This window comes from Acomys russatus, chromosome 6 (genome assembly GCF_903995435.1).
Source record: "Acomys russatus chromosome 6, mAcoRus1.1, whole genome shotgun sequence".
In the NCBI taxonomy this organism is placed as follows: domain Eukaryota; kingdom Metazoa; phylum Chordata; class Mammalia; order Rodentia; family Muridae; genus Acomys; species Acomys russatus.
The window spans coordinates 72,382,229-72,399,076 of NC_067142.1; the positions used below are offsets into that span (position 1 = coordinate 72,382,229).

Below are 16,848 nucleotides of genomic sequence, written 5' to 3' on the forward strand. Positions count from 1 at the left end.
GGAGGGTAGGGATGGGTGGATGGCTGTTGCATAGAGAATTTCTGTAATGACAGCATATGGGATCACTCATGTAGTCGTGGGACATAGAACACAGAGGAGAGGATGTCCAGACCTGAGCTCACAGGATTCTCCCTCCTTCACCTTCCAGAGAAGCCAGATCCTGGTAACCCATGAATGTCATGTCACAGCACCTGGCTCTCCATTCATCGCTTCCCTCGAAGTGGAGTCCTTTCTACTGATGTGCTCAGTCTCATCCTAAACAAAGCAAACAACCCTCCCTCGACCCCATCAAGCGATGCCTCTGCCTACTTCTTCCTTCCATAGTTCAGCATCTTTATGGGGCTGGACCTGCCCTGTCTCCAGGTCCTCATGTCTGTCCTTGCTCACGTCTGTCTTTACCCATTTTCATTTCTATCACTGTTATCCCCTGTCTGTCTGTCTATCTATCTATCTATCTATCTATCTATCTATCTATCTATCTAATTTCTTGGAAGAACCACATTGTCCACACTTCTAAATCCCACAGGCATGTTTCCATCTTCCTCTCATTTATGGCAATCATACTCTTCTTCTCAAAATGTGTCAGTGGGTGAGTCCTTGGGGTCCACATGATAACAGAGTGGCTTGCCTTTTCATCTTCCTGTGACTATGCCTTCTCATTCTTCCGTGGCTTGGGCTGCATTCCCAAAGGGAAAGATTTGAGTCCTAACTCCTGCTACCTGACAATACGAACTTGTTTGGAAATGGAAACTTTGCAGATATAACCCAGTTAAAATGGGGTCAAACCAGGTTAGGGAAGATCTTAGTCCAATGTCTGTAAGAAGAGGGACATTTGGGGGGAAGTACTGATGGAGGCATTAGCTAGTGAGGTACCCACAAAACAAGGGGATGCCAGCAGTAGCCAGAAACCATCAGAAACTGGGCAGAGGCAAAGAGGAGTCCTGTCCAGGGTGTTTAGGGAAAGCACAGCCCTGATCACATGTTGATTTCAGGCTTCTTGCCTCCGTTACTGTGTGTGTGTGGTGGTGGTGGTGGAGAACAGATTTCTGTTGTGAAAGCCCCCAAGCTTGTAGCAATTTGTTAAAGCAGCCTTGGGTATGGTCTGCTCCCAGGATCAGCCAGTCTTGGGCATGGACTTTCATAGACTGTTGGTTTCTGAAGGGTTCATCTTGACTTGCAGCATCAGAGGCCTCAGTTTCTGGACTAGAGCAGACCCCTAGGGAACGAGAGAGAAAGGAGACAAGGTAAGGTTCAAGGCCTGGGGGCCTGCCCCCAGGAGCCCATCTCCTCCAACTGGGCCCCACCTCCCCAGTTTCCCAGCACCTCACAATATAGTGCTACCAAAAGGGGCCAAGGCTTCAGCCCTGATGCCTGTAGGGGGCATTTCACAGTCAAATGGCTGCACCTAGCTGTAGACTCTACTCTTTCTCTGCACATCTTCCTCTCTAGGTGACCTCCTTCCCCTGCCCTTCAGTGGTAGCTCCTCTCACTTGCAAATCCCATCTTCTTCCCACCCAGACCTTCCCCATGGGGAAACCTTCTGTATGGGAGGATGCTGCCGTCCCTCCCTCTAGGCCCCCTCACCCCTAGATCAGCTTCCTTTGTAAGATACTACCAGCTGTTCCAGATCTCTCTCTGGCTGTAGTAGGTAGGTTGGGGTCAGACCAGAATGCTGTAGATTTGATACTGCCAGAAGCAGCTCTGTTCTGACAGTGGAGTTGGGGAACAAATGGCCCAGCTTCCTTACCCCTCTGATGGCTTTAATCATCTCCTGGAGGTTCCAGTGGACCACACCTTGCTTGCCTCTGCTACCCTGCTCCCTAACCAACTCCATATTGGGTTTCTTCCTCTCTCACATCTCCACTCTTTTACCGTATTCCCAAATCAAGATCACCTGCCAAGAGGTTGCTCGCAACAATATCCTTATCTTGGGATCTGTTTGGGGCGGGGAAAGGTGGGTGTAAGTAACTCATCTTATCCAAGTTGCCAGTCTGTGGTGGGATTTCTGATGATTCTAAGAGAACATAAGACTTGGATGCTCAGATGCAATGGCAGTTTGCTAGTACACACTCTTGAGTGATCATTGCCTGTTTGTGGTATTGGAACAGGGGTCAGCAAACAACAACTTTCTAACCAAATTCAGTCATGACTGCCCTTCTCCATGTTGTCTGTAACACCTTGCTGGTGACAGCAGCAGAGTTGAGTAGTTTCAACAAAGGCCTTATATGTTACAAAGCTAAAATAGTTACCATCTGGCTCTTCACAGGAAGTGCTTATTAACTCAGTCTAGGCTGAAAGCTTGTATCAGCTAGCTTTGGCTGTGTAAGAAACTGACCCCAATAATTGTTTAGAAGAAGCACACTTTTTGTGAACTTACAATTCTGTGAGTTGGTTTGATTTAGTTTTAGATCCAGGATTAGTCAGGCCGTTTCTGTAGGATCTCTGATGTGTCTGTAGTTAACCGGTGGATCAACTAGCAGTGATTTTTCTTTTTTCTTTTTGAGATGGAGTCTCTCTGTGTTCCAGCTCTGACTATCTGGAACCCACTATTTAGACCAGGCTGGCCTCAAACTCACAGAGATCCGTCCACTTCTGGAGTGTTGGGATTAAAGGCGTTCCTCATTATGCCTATTGATGATCTTAAAATAATCTTGCTCATAGTTTATTTTAACTTGATGGTCATTGACCAACAAGACAAAGGCAATCAGGTCATGGGGCTAGGTTGTCTTTTTCAAGTGGCCTTGGTGACTTTGTGAGTAGTCAGGCAGAACAACATGCAGCACGCTTCAAGTGTGTATACTTTGCACTGGTCTGAGTCAGAGTGATGCCTGAGTTCATGGTCAGGTTGGAAAGTACTGGAAGAGAACTCAGGGATGTGGATGCGGGGAGAAGAGCTTGTGGCTCACTTTCCAAGCTCGGTGAGAGCACAGAACCCAGATATGCCTGTTTCCGTTTCTATGGAGAAGGGAGAAACGTAGTACCTGACCCTGACCCAGAGGCATTGGAGCCCCCTGCAGCTTGAGTTTTGGGGGGTTGTGAGCCATCCGATGTGAGTTCTGGGAGCTGAACCCAGATCATCTACAAGAGCAGTGTCTTCTTTCAACTGCTGAGCCACCTCTCCAGCCCTTATATTTTAAAAATGATTTATTTTATTATTTTTTAATGCTGTCTACATGTAGTGGGGGTGCACATGAGTGCAATTTCTTGCAGAGGCCAGAATAAGGCATCAGAATCCCTGGAGTCAGTACAGGAAGTTGTAAGCTGCCACTGTGAGTCCTGGGAACCAAAATTGAGCATGCTCCTTTTTTTTTCCCCCCGAGATAGGATTTCTCCATGTAATAACCCTGCCTGTCCTGGAACTCTCTTCGTAGACCAGGCTGGTCTCAAACTCACAGAGATCCACCTGCCTCTGCCTCCCAAGTGCTGGGGGGAGCATACTCTTAAATGCTGAGCCATCTCTAGCCTCAACTATGTCTTCAATCGCTTGAATGCAAGTATCTTTGACTAAGCCTTTTCTACACAACTGGCCTACCTTAACAACGTCACATGCTCTAACTATTGCTTGCTGTGTGTTGTGTGTTGCAGTTTGGATGGAACGCCCCCTCAAGCGCCCACATGTTAAAGGGTTAGGTCTCCAGTATGTTACCTCTAGGAAGTGGGGCCTAATAGGCAGTTACAGCTCACTCAGGGTGTCCTGAAGGGGATAACGGAATAGCTGGTTTCTTTGGTTTTGTCTTTTGTGTCTGAGGTGTGATGACTTAAGGCAAGCCCCAAAGCAAAGGAGCCAACCAATGACATACTGAACCCCACAAACTGCGAGCCAAAATAAACCTTTTGTCTTACAAAGTGGATTCATTTCAGATATTCGCTATAGTAATGAAAAGCCAACAGATTATTTAAAGTAGAAATTATCAAGACCATTTTGGAGACAAGAAAACAGAAGGAGCTGGGAACGGTGGTGCATTGCCTGTAACCCCAGCAGTCAGGGAGGCAGAGGTAAGCAGATCTCTGTGAGTTCAAGGCCAGCCTGGTCTACAAAGCAAGTCCAGGACAGCTAAGGCTACACAGAGAAACCTTGTTTAGAGAGAAAAAAGAAAAAAGAAAACGAAGGTAACTCTCCCTGTGTGATTGATGTAGTAAGAGAGGGCAAAGTGGGACTGAAATGAATTTGCTGAACTCCCCAGCCTGGGCTGCTACCTATGACTCTAAAATGTAGTGGCTTCCATTTTACTAAAAGCTTTTGTGTTTTGTTTGTTTGTTTGTTTTTGTTTTGTTTTGTTTAGAGAGTCTTCCTTTATCTTGCCATTCAAACTTTTAAAGTAGAGTACTATGTTCCCCATTCCTGCTAGCCTCTTCTGCTCACCCTCCTTGGGGACTTGAGGTCCTGTTAACACCTCATAATAAATCTTCCATCCCAGTATCAGGCCAAGCTGTTGGCTTCCACCGTCAGCCTGTGTGGCAGTCAACAGCGGTGCACTTAAAGTCACTGGTTGACCGAGCAGCAAAGTTGAGGGCCAGCATTGCACTCCAGAGGGCGATAAATCCAGCCCCACGTGAGCTGCTGACACATGCAGAAACCATTGTATTATCTTATCACCTGGACCATTCAGGTCTTGCATGAAGAAATCCCTGGATCAAAGTCAAAATCATCTCCAGCCAACATGTCTTCTAAATAACCATTGTTTACTTAGAGTTTGATAATTAATCAACTCCACAAACATTTCTTTAGTGCTTACAGTATTCCAGGCATGATGCTACTCACGATGGGAGAACATAAGAGAACAAGAGTCCCTGCTGTCAGGATGCCCAGCTAACCAGATAATTAATTATTTGACAATGTATTGAGTGTGCTGGTGGAGGCATGCCTGAAGAGTACACAGCAAGAGCAACGAGGCTTGGTGTGGTGACACACACCTGTAATCCTAGCACTTAGGAGGTGAAGACCGAAGGACCAAGAGGCCAAGGTCATTCTCAGCTACATAAAAAGTTCAAGGCTAGCCTGGGCTATATGAGACCCTGCCTCAGTCCCTCCCTGCTCCCTGCCAAAAGGTCAATGACCTCAGCTTAGTCGAGGCTTTAAAAGGGGACATGAAGTCACTTCACACAACTTTTGGTGTCTAATCCTCACTCAAACAAAATCATGCTTCTAGAACAGTACAATTAACCAAGTGGCTGAGGGGGACAGCTACTGCTACTTGGTTGTGGCTCAGTCTTTAGGATCGAAAATTTCTCTAAGTCTTAATTTACTCTTTTATGAAGATGGGCTAAGAGAATCTCCCTTATAAAAACTTCCGTGAAGCTCAATTAGTCAACATACTGTGCATATGTCCATCAGTTGTGTCTGTGCGTTACACTTGGCACAGTTGTGGGCACATGGTAAGTGTCTCACACTTGACAGGTGGTAGCTACCGGCTGAGGTTAGAGCAATACCAGCAGGTTCATCTCTGACAATATTCCTCATTACTTCACTCATTTGACAGGTATTTGCTGAGTGTCTGCCATATGTCAGCCTCTATGGGGAGCACAGGATGACAAGCTACAACAAAGGCTTCAGTATAGGGTAGAGAGGACACACAAATCAGTGGCTCTGCTCCTGTAGGAGCAGACCTGGGATGCTCCTGCACACCCCACGAGGAACGTGTGCCATCTCATGCTCAGCGCTCCCCTTCCTGGACCATTGGGTGTCTTCCTCATTGTTCTCTTCCTTACTGTTGAAGTGGGGTTTCTCTAGGAACCCTGAACTCACTGACGCAGCTAGCCAGACAGTTAGCTCCGGGGACCCGTCTGCCTCTGGCCCCGCAGACCTGTGCAGCCACACCTGGCTTTTTATGTGGGTACTAAGAATTTACCCAGTTCCTCATGCTTGCTTACACAGCAGGCGTTTGCCTACTGAGACATTTTCTCAGCCCTCAACCACATTTGTGTTTGTGTGTGTGTGTGTGTATGGGTGTGTGAGCTTATGTGAGTGTCTGTGTGCATGTATGTGTCTATGCGTGCATGTACGAGTGTTTATGTGTATGCATGTGTGTATGTATGTGCATGTGTGTATGTGTGTATGCTATGTGAGTGTGTTTATCTATGGGTGTGTATGTGTGTATGCATGAGTGTGCATTTATGTGTATGCATGTGTGTATGTATGTGCATGTGTGCATGTGTGTATGTTGTGTGAGTGTGTTTATTTGTGTATGTATGTATGTGTATATGCATGTGTGTGTATATGCATGTGTGTATGTGTGTGCATGTGCATGTGCGAGAGTGCATGCGCATGCATCCCTCTGTGAGTTTATCATGTGTGCCATGCCTTTGGAGATGAGATGAAGGTGTTTAGATTCCTGGAGCCAGAGATACAGTTAGTCCTCTGCAGGAGCAGTCTGTGCTCTTAACCACGGCACAATCTTTTCAGCCCCATCTCCCTTCTTACTTTATGTGCATTTTCATTTTTCATCTATAGCCTTACTTTTGTTTCTTTGTCTTGGTGCCTGATGCAACTCTTTCTATATTGACCAGTGGCTTTCCTTTTGAGTGAAGGTGAGTCATGTGTTTTAAGGACACTCTAGGCAAACTGTTTACCCCATTTACCCTGAGAGGGAATCTGGCCCCAAATTTATTCCGACAGGTCAACTAGAAGGCAAGGAAGCTAGAGATTTAAAAGGCTCTTTGCAAGGGGCAGGCTGGCAAAATGGCTCAGTGGTTAAGAGCATTTGCTGTGCTTCCCAGGACACAGATTTGGTTCCCAGCTCACAGCCATCTATAACTCCAGTTCCAGAATACCCAACATCCTCTTCTGGCCTCTATACGCACTGCAGGCAAAGCACTCATACACATCAAATTAAAAAAAAAAATCTTTTAAAAATTTCCTGGGCAAGTCGGTGCACACCTTTAATTTCTGCACTCAAGAGGCAGAGGCTGGAGGATCTCTGTGAGTTCAAGTCTAGCCTGGGCTATGTAACAAGTTCCAGGCCAAGAAAGCTATGTAGTAGTAAGACCTGTCTAAAAAGAAGAAAGAAAGGAAGGAAGAAAGAAAGGAAGAAAGACTCTGTAAGGAGGAATAGGAAACTGCCTAAAGAGAGCTAGCCTGGGGTAGGTGTCTCCATAGGTGCTTTGTGTGTGGGAAGCAGTAGACCCCTATGAGGAGATCTATTTCTGTGCAGCCAAGAGCTCCTATCTGCAGCCTCCTCGTTGCCCTCATGCATCTCTGTGCACACATACACACTTCATGCTAACACTCTCCCAGGGCCTTCTGACTATAAGCTCACATTGTCTAAAACTCTATCAATTCACTTATTAATTACAGCAAACTAGTTTCAATCATGGGAAATTAGAAGCTAATTTTTCAATAAGCCTCATCTCCGAGGATGGTTCACAAAAATCAAAGAGGAAAATACCTGGCCAATCTAATTTATTATCACAATCAAATAATGCTCACTGGCAATCTGTGGAATAAGCTTAAACTGGGGGGGGGGGGGGGGGGGTGCTAGTAGCAGTTCTCATCACTACGGGTTATTTACTGATTGGCCATTTTTAAATTATCTCCAGTTTGGGGTCATAGGTCAATCTGAGGGTCGCAGCACACTTCCTCAATTCACTCTTCCCTGAAACAAAACATATGGCACTGTCAGACACTTGGGGCGGATTGCTTCTTTTCTCTGGGTCTAGAATTCCTCATTTATGAGTGGAGAAAATGATACTCATTTTGTGGAACTGCTGCAAGGATGAAATTGTGACTCGCGTTACCGTCTCGCCAGCAAGAACGACGCTGCACACACAGGATCCTTCTGCAGTAAAGCTTTAATGCGTCTTAAGAGGGAGAGCATAAGCTTACAACAAGTAAAATGGAGACCCCAAACAGCAGAAACCCATCCCTTATATAGGAAACTGTTCTCCGCTTAGGATGTGTCAGTCCCTGATTGGCTGTTACTCATCAGGCGATATGATGCCACGGGAGAGGCAAAGCACAACAAGTGGAAAGTTCCTTCGCACATGCGCAGATTACTTGTTTACCAGTTTGGGACACAGGATGTCAGCGCCATCTTGTAATGGCGAATGTGAGTGCGGCCTCTCACATGAAATGACATAGCACATTTGAACGCACTGCTGAGATGCCCGGCGACAGTGTTGCACACCTTCAATCCCAGCGCTGGGGAGGCAGAGGCAGGCGGATCTCTGAGTTCAATGGCATCCTGGTCTATAGGGTGAGTTTCAGGGTAGCCAGGGCTAGACAAAGAAACCTTAACTCAAACAAACAAACAAAAACCACAAAAAACCCAACAACCAACCAACCAAATAAATAAAAGCCAAGAACTTACCAACTGCTTAACAGATGCTGGGAACACAAATGGGTTTTTATTACCATTTTATAGGTAAGAAGACCAAGGCACCAGGACCTTTAATAATTCAGTCAAATTTCTCAATATTAATAAGCACTACAGCAAACATTTGAATTATGGTTTCTGGCCTGCTCTTGGTGTCATTTAGAGATGTTCTGGCAAGTTTAGGAGGTGGGCTGAGCCAGAAGAAGTAGCTCACTAGTCTGGCTCTGTGGAGTGAGGGGTATCTTGTCCCTAGTCTGTTTCTGCCTCCCTCTCTCTGCTTTCCGATGAAGAATCAATCTCCTCTGCTACCCACTTCTGCTACCCTGATGATTTATCCAATGGAATAGGACCAAGCAACCACAGCCTGAAGCCTCTACAACCATGAACGCAAAGAAGTTCTTCCTTGCTTAGACTGTTTCTGTCAGGTATTAGGCTAATCAGAGGCTAGAGAGAGGGCTCAGCAGGTGAAAGTGCATACCTTACCGGTTCAGCAGCCCCAGGTGCTGGGGAGTCACAAAGACAGCCAGCTATGGGAGCCCTCCACGGCTCTGTAAGCTCTTTTAAAGACACAAGGTGATTACTCACTTTTGTATCTGGCTGTCACAGTTGACAGCATCGGGCCTTTAGAGTAAGTGTGTGTGTGTGTGTGTGTGTGTGGTGTGTGTGTGTGTGTGTGTGTGTGGTGTGTGTGTGTGGTGTGTGTGTGGTGTGTGTGTGTGTGTGTGTGGTGTATGCATATTTATATAGAAGTGAGACTGAGGAAAGGCTGGGGGCAAGAAGAAAAAATCGGATCGAGATTTTGCTGTTGGCATAAGGCATAGTCTAAGGATACTACGTTCAGGCAGCCTTTGTTGAGATCACATTTTCTAGCAAGTACTTTGTCAGTGATAGACTAAACTCCACTTGGACAGCCCTGGTCTGAGAAATCAAGCCTGTACGCACTCTTTGGGGGGCGGGGGGGGGGGGGCGGAATACTGGTAGGTAACAAAGAAAGTCGGAACAGTTGGTGAGTTAATATCTGAAATGCAATTCAGATGAAGTCATACGGAGACTCTGCCAACTTTCAATTGCTTCCAGCATCTTAAACACCACACACCAAACCCTTCCATCCACCTCGCTCACCACACACCTCCACCTCCCAGCCACTACTCCAAACCCAGCCTTTGAATCTCTTCCCTGAGTGTCCTGCCCCACTGGCTCAGTTCGCAAGACCACAGACCCAGTGTTTCTGATTCCATTTCACTCCCCACCCGCCCCCGTCCTCCCCCACATCCCTGTCGCCCGTGGTGGTTGAGCCTCCCGCCTTTCCTGTGCTCTGATGCCTTTATTTTCCTGACTGCAGTTCTAAGCACTGTGAGCTCCTGCTGAGAGCCTTCCAGTGGCTCTCCATCGTCTGCTGGCTTACATCCTCCCTTCCCTTCAGTTCCAGGGGCTTTTATCCGCCTTCACTGGGAAATCTGGGCTCTGTTCTCTCTGCCTGCCCCTCCCGTATTCACCTCCATGGTCTGTATTCTTACTCATGAGTGCTCTTTGCAGCTCTGCACACTTGCCGTGTCCTCCCTTCTGGTCTCTGAAGACCACTGTGCCCTTCTTCCCGGACCTCCTTGTCTCATAAGTCTTTCCATTCATACACGGTTATTGCAGTTTGCTAGGCAAACTCAAAGAAATGTGACCAAGGGCCAAGGTGTTCCTTTATAATTTCTTAAAGGAGATACTGTCTAGAATGTTACAATGGTTGTCAGGACACACCAGCAGTTTCTTCATTACTCACTCTATCCTCATGTTTGCTTTATCAAGAGGTTGTAGAACAGCTTTGTCTAAGTTTTGTCGTCTTAGGGACAGGTCCACCTCAGTCTTACTTGTTTATTTAACAGCCTGAGCTAGCTACTTTTGAAGAAGACCCCTTGAAAAATCTTGTCTGGCTATGAAAGGAGGGCCAGGAGCCAGGTAGGGGAGGAAATGGGACGTGAGTGGCGAGGAGCCATTGTGTCCAAGCACTAGATGTCTCTCCCGTTGGCTTCCTGTGATTTAAAAATATATATTTATTTTATTTTACGTGCCTTGGTGTTCTGTCTGCATGTATGTCTGTGTAAAAGTGTCAGATCTTGGAGTTGCAGACAGTTATGAGCTGTCGTGTGAGTGCTGGGAATTGAACCTGGGTCCTCTGGAAGAGCAGTCAGCGCTCTTAACCCCTGAGCTATCTCTCCACTTTTTAAAGTGTGTAGATATGTGTATGTACAAAGGCATTTGTGTGTATAAATGTGGGTATGCATGGGCCACAGTAGAAATGTGGTGGAGGTCAGAAGCTAGCCTTGGATGTCTGTTTTTGTTTCTTTGTTTTGGTCTTTTCAAAACAGGGTTTCTCTGTGTAGCCTTGACTGTCCTGGGCTCTCTTTGTAGACTGGGCTGCCCTCGAACTCCACAGCGATCCTCCTGCCTCTGTCTCCCTAGTGCTGGGATTACAGGTGTGCGCCACTGCACCTGGCCACCTTGGATGTCTGATCCTCTCTATCTTGTTTGAGAGACAGTCTCTTGTTAATCCCCTCCTCCACCTCCTACCCTCCCCCACATGTGTGTCAGGCTAGTTGATCTAGAAGCTATCAGGGATTTTTCTGTCCCGACCCCCTAATCTCATCATAGGGGTACACTGGGGCCACAGTTGCATGCTACCACAATTAGCTTCTGCAACCTGAACTCAGGTCCTCATGCATGCCTGTACCTGCCGAGTCATCCCTCAGTCTCAGTGTATGTGCTGTTCTTCAACACCTTGAACAAAGTACCTAAGTCCAGTCACTCTTCTAAAGAGGACCCTGGCGAGTCTCAGCAGAAGATTTTGGACTCAGGCCATAGAGAACAGATGATATTCATAGTTAGAAAATTACACTCAGCTACCATTCACCTGTGAGGGGTGCTCCCTGTTAGTAACTAAGAAAAGCATTTCGTTCCTTTCTGAACTGTGCAGCCTCTAAGATGCTCTTAGTCTGGGATCCAGCGAACCTAACTGCATTAAACACAAAAGCAATTACTTATCACACAAGTCTCTTGGCCTCTCCTGGGTGGTGGGTACCATTTCATACCAGGATATTTATCCCAGATAACCTTTGACAAACGCTTCACTTCAGAAGGACTCCAAATCAAATATCTCCCCTATCCAGAATTTCCTACAAAACACAGTTTAGTTTGGTTTTTAAAATGGCTAATCACTCCCTTTGGGTGATTTTTGGATACCTTTTTCCTCAACGCATTCCATCTAGATTTTCAAGATTTTTGCCAAGGGACAGCGAAAAATATTAGAACCACTAGGCTATGGCCATTTACTATTTCAATGTATGGAGGAAAAGGTGGGACAGTTTTGCAGAGTAGAAGCACCTTATATACTCAGTATCATAAGGGGACTTTGATTATACAGAAAATAAGCAACGAGATCCAGAATCCAGAAGTAGCTACTTAGGCTTCTTCAGACACACCTATCAAGTCAGTTAACTTTTTGTGCATATCAGTATGTTTATAGCAATCAGCTACATAGGGTGGTAACAATGGAAAAGTAAGGAAATCAACAAAGCCGGGTTTATTAACCTTATTCAAAGGGGGCTACAGGTAGTTTTTGTGACAAGTGATAGCTTTGTTTGGTGGCTGTCTGTTAACATGGAATTAAATGCAGACCATCAAGCCTATCAAATGGTCCACCAGCCTCCGCTCACAGTTTTGCCTGCATTGGGTTGTTCTGTGGGCATGGCTGTGAGCGGACACGGTCGTCCGTTGATTGATGTGGGAGTACCCAGCCCACTGTGGGTGGTATGATTCCCTAAATGAGGGATCCTGAGCTGTGTAAGAGTGGAGAGATCAAGTTGGGCACAAGCAAGAAAGCAAATGAACATGTTTGCATTCATTTCACTCTGCTCCTGAGTTTAGATATGATGTGACCAGCCAATTCAGGCTCCCGATGCTGTGACTTCAACATGGTGACAGATGATAGCTTGGAACTGTGAGCTAAAATAAACCCTCTCATCACCTGCCAGGTACTTGTAATGGTGTTTTATCACAACAACAGAAATGACACCAGGACACATCTTTGTTCTAGTATATTTCCATGTGCATGCATATTAATTCATATATATTACCGATTTGTTAACTTTGAGTTCATGACCAACAGCAGTCTAAATCACCTGTCTGAGTTGAAATTGAATCAAGAACAGTTTTTATGGAAATTGCTAACATTTGAGAGTAATTTGGAAAAGTCACTCCAACAAATGGCGAATGCAGTATTCACACAATACTTGGTAGAATCTGGCTCCGTGGAGTATAGACTTGTGTCCTATTTATTGGTTTGACCACTTGCCGGACACTAGAACTGAGGCTTCACATGCATTTTCTCATTTAGTCGTGACCTTAGCTCTGCGCAAGGAAATGTCATTGCCCCCATCCATGCACACTGTATAAGGACATTGTGCTGGCCAGCCCTTTGTCAACTTGACACAAACAAAGGCCTTCTCGGAAGAAGGAACCCCTGTTGAAACAATGCTTCTGTCACATTGGCTTTTAGTCAAGTGGGTGGGGCCTTTTTCTTGATTAATGATTGATGTGGGAGGGACCAGCCCACTGTGGGCGGTGCCACTCCTACTCTGGCAGATAGTCCTGGGTTGTGTAACAAAGGAGGGTGAGGAAGCCATGAGAAAGAAGCTTGGAGATAGCTTTTCTCCATGGTATCTGCTCTGGTTCCTGCCTCCAGGTTCCTGCTTTGTCTTCTCTCGATGATGGTCTGTAATGTGGAAATGTAAATTGAATAAACCCATCCCTCCCAAGTTGCTTTTGGTCATGATATTTTATCACAGCGATGGGAACCAAGTAAGACAGAAATGGCGGTTGTGAGGACCAATAACTTAGCCAGTGGTGCATGGCAAAGAGCAAGGAAAGATTCCGAACTCCGTCTCCGACCTCAAACTCCCATTTGACTTAATTAAATTATTTAGTTTGAACTAGTTCATATTTCCCTATTTCATATGAAATCCACACTGCCTGACTTAACCCACGGGGCCAAAGTCAATAGTCTTACTGTGGATGGGAACAGGTTAGCAGACACAGAAGGTGTGGCCTGAGGTGACGAAGATGCCTCTGGCCCTCATATTTGATAGCCTACTAGAGGTCATACCGTTCCTTCACTCATGTCGTTATGTCACGGGTCCTTGTAACAATCCCAGCAATTTCTCCTTGTAATTTTACTAACTGGAAACTCATTGTGAGAAAGGATGAGTGAAAGATCCCAAAGAGAGAGGCAGGTGACCAGTGAAGGCAAGAACTGGAACTCAGACCTCAACCGCCCCCCCCCCACCTCTGTCCCCAATCCCAGTGTCCTTTGGCCTTGACCTTTGGCCTTGACCTTTCAGTCATCCTCTAGGACCATTTGGAAGAAAAGCCAGTTAGCCATTTACCACCCCCAACCCCCGCCACAGTCTCACTTTCTGTGGTTTCAGTTACCCAGTCAACCACAATTCAAAAACAAAAAATATTCAATGGGACATTCTAGAAACAAACAGTTCATAAGTTTTAAATGGCATGCCATTTCGAGTAGCATCATAAAATCTCTAGACATGAGTCTTCCTTCAGTTCAGACTGTCCACACTGCATACGCCACCCGTGTGCTAGATACCCAGGAGCCATCTTTGTTATCAAGTCAACAGCTACAGTTACACAGTCCTCGGGTAACTTGCTGTAGTAACTTACTGTGCTGGCATGGTACCTATGCCACCAGTTCACTTCTCCCCACATAGCTATTACATCATCTCCCACCACAAGAGGAAGGATAGGTATGGCTCATCACAAATGTAATGTTTTAATTATTGCACTTGTTCCAATTGTCGCGTCTATGAGTAATTAATATTTTTTCCAGGTTTAACTTATAAATTACTTTCACCATATTCTGTAAGACACAATCATGAAACAGCGTGCCTGAGATTTGGTGCCTTCTGCAGTGTCTACATCCACTGAGACACTTACACCATGTGTATGTGTGTTTGTACATGTGTACGTCTGTCTGGATCTATTACTCTCCATTTGACTCCCTTGAGACAGACTCACCACTGAACCTGGAGCTAGGTGGGCATCCTGCAAGCTCCAAAGCTCTCTCTGTCTTTGTGCCCCAGCCACAGTACTGAAGCTACAGGCATGTGACACTGTACCTAGTTTGTTGGTTTTCACTAGTGCTGAGGATTTGAACTTGGGTCCTCATGCTTGTGCTGTGACCTGCTGAATGATTTCCCTAGCTTGACTGTCATCCTTTGAAACTTGAGTTGCAGGGGTATGCGTTGGCTCTCCTGACTCAAAGCCTCTCTCAGACACATCTCCTATGCATGGGTTTCCCTAGAAATGCATACTCCTCTTAATTCTGGTTTTTTTTTTTTTTAATGGCGGTCGGGTATACAGAGGGTTTGGTAGTATAATTAATGCTCTGAATAGCATACATGACTGGAATCTGCGGGCCATTCAGGCTCAATTTGTGGGTTATTCCACTGGGGGGATTTTCCGGGTATGCAGAACAGGTTAATTAAGCAAAGTTGCTGGAGGGAGCTTCCTTGGTATGGAGAGGGGGGTGGACCACAGCAGCATCTGAAGGCTCCAGCACTGACTGGCATCCTTACCCAGCACCGGAAGGCTCTTTGGATCTGAAAAAGGGAGCTTTTTCTTGGTTTTTGCAGCCTTGGCTCTGACCACCTCCCTCTGTCTCACAGCCAGTGTGCGAAGGCCCTCATGGGCCCCTGTCCTGCAGCAGACGTGAAGGGACACAGGGCTCTTTCTCCTTCCAGTAATAGTGGAACGAGAGTGAGTAAGGCCTTTCCTAGTCCACGCAGAGCTGGTCTATGGGGGGGAGGGGAGGACTAGAAGGAGATGCTGGCTCTGTCTCCCAGAATTAATGGTCGGCTTCTGCTGAAGCTATTTGCACTGTAAACGAAATTAAACAAAAAGCAAAGATGAAACAAAACAACTGAAATGATCAAAAAGCATTCTGGCGCTGGGTGTAAAACATGCTTCCTCTCGGCGATGCAGGTCCAAGTGTGTGTGTGTGCTGGTAGGTGACTGCTGAGCAGTACCCATGAGAGGTCACTTGTCAGGGAGACAGCAGGAACATGCATTTAAAGAGGAACCTGCCATTCCATGTTCCGGGAATTGTCACACATCTTTGTGGTGAGTTTCACATGTGAATGAAGGGGGGGGGTGGTGGTGTCTGCTTTTAAAATGTAGGTCACTGGAGATAGACCTGTGGAAATTATCAAAAGGGGTGAATAATAATTTAGCAACTTTACTCCATCAAGTAAATTCCTAACATCCCTGTCTCACCAAGCAGTTCTGTGGTTGACTCGTTCAATGAAAAGTTTTGTCTAGTTTTCCATCTGCTGTGATAACCACAATTAGTCAAACAGCCTGATGTTATCCCAGCTCAGGCGGGGCTTTAGGTCACCTCGCCAACTCTGGGTAAGGTCAGTTCTTGGGAAGATGCTGCCGATGGACTCTGAAGGACCATCTCCTCGTAGTGAGTGAGCAAACTCTAAGATGGAAAGCTCATGTCCTAAAAGAAAGGTCTACGAGCATCTCCCTTCTTTTCTAAGATGCTCTCTTTCCAGATGTTTCATCCTGACTGCACCCGAGTCTCTACTCTCATTAGCAGAATTGATCATCCTTGTCTGCCCTGACACTTGGGGTTCTGTGACCTTTCTTGAGCAAACAAGTGTCCTTCCCAGGAACCCCAGAGTCTTCTGAAGCCAACTTGTCTGAAGCTGCCTCAGCCCTCTCATCGAAGCTCTTTCTTTGTTATTTTACTTTAGTTTCGGAAAGTAATTTACGGCTCAAAAGAGTTGTGTAAATGATTTGAAGGAGCTAGTGAGAGCCATCAGTGGACAGAGGTGCTTGTGGTCAAGCCTGATGACCTGAGTTCAACTCCGAGGATTCACATGGAGGAAGGTGAAAACTGACGCCCACAAGTTGTCTGACCAACACACACACGCAGAAAGTAAACAAGTAAATAATTAAATTTAAATATTTAAAAAAAATGCCAAGATTTTATGCTTGTGCTGGATGAATTAATTATATGACACATGGTAGAGAGAATTGGAACCCTGGTCCTGGAGGTAGAAAAAAAGAGAGTGGTAAAACCTTCCATCTTACAATTAGGACAACAACAGGAAATTTCTAAATGTGACTTTGAGGTGAAACACATTATAGCTAGCAAGTTAGCCTGGAAACCCCAGACCGCCAAGACAAATGAATATAATAAATGCTGTTTAGTATTATTATTAATTACATTTATCTATCTATCTATCTATCTATCTATCTATCTATCTATCTACCTATTTATTTATTTGTGTGTATAGGTGCACACTTACCATCGTATGCATGTAGCAGTCAGAGGACAACGTGGGGGAGTCAGTTCTTTCCTTGTACCAGATGGGATCCATGGATCGAACTCATGGATTTTCCAAAAAGCTCTTTTACCTGCTGAGCCATCTTGCCAGGCTAAATTGTTCCAAGTGAATTGTCTCGCCAT

At 45.8% G+C, this 16,848-nt stretch overlaps 1 protein-coding gene and 1 long non-coding RNA gene across 3 annotated transcripts in view; one reads left to right on the forward strand and one right to left on the reverse strand.

Annotated features, from left to right (window-relative positions):
• Adss2 (adenylosuccinate synthase 2) overlaps positions 1-16,848 on the reverse strand; it is an 832,666-nt gene that overhangs the window by 523,913 nt on the left and 291,905 nt on the right. The gene's annotated exons all lie outside the window — the stretch shown is intronic.
• LOC127190768 (uncharacterized) overlaps positions 1-16,848 on the forward strand; it is a 39,756-nt gene that overhangs the window by 2,940 nt on the left and 19,968 nt on the right. The window contains exon 2 of the long non-coding RNA XR_007830801.1: positions 15,354-15,491. This is a non-coding gene — a long non-coding RNA (uncharacterized LOC127190768). The remainder of the gene's footprint in view (positions 1-15,353; positions 15,492-16,848) is intronic.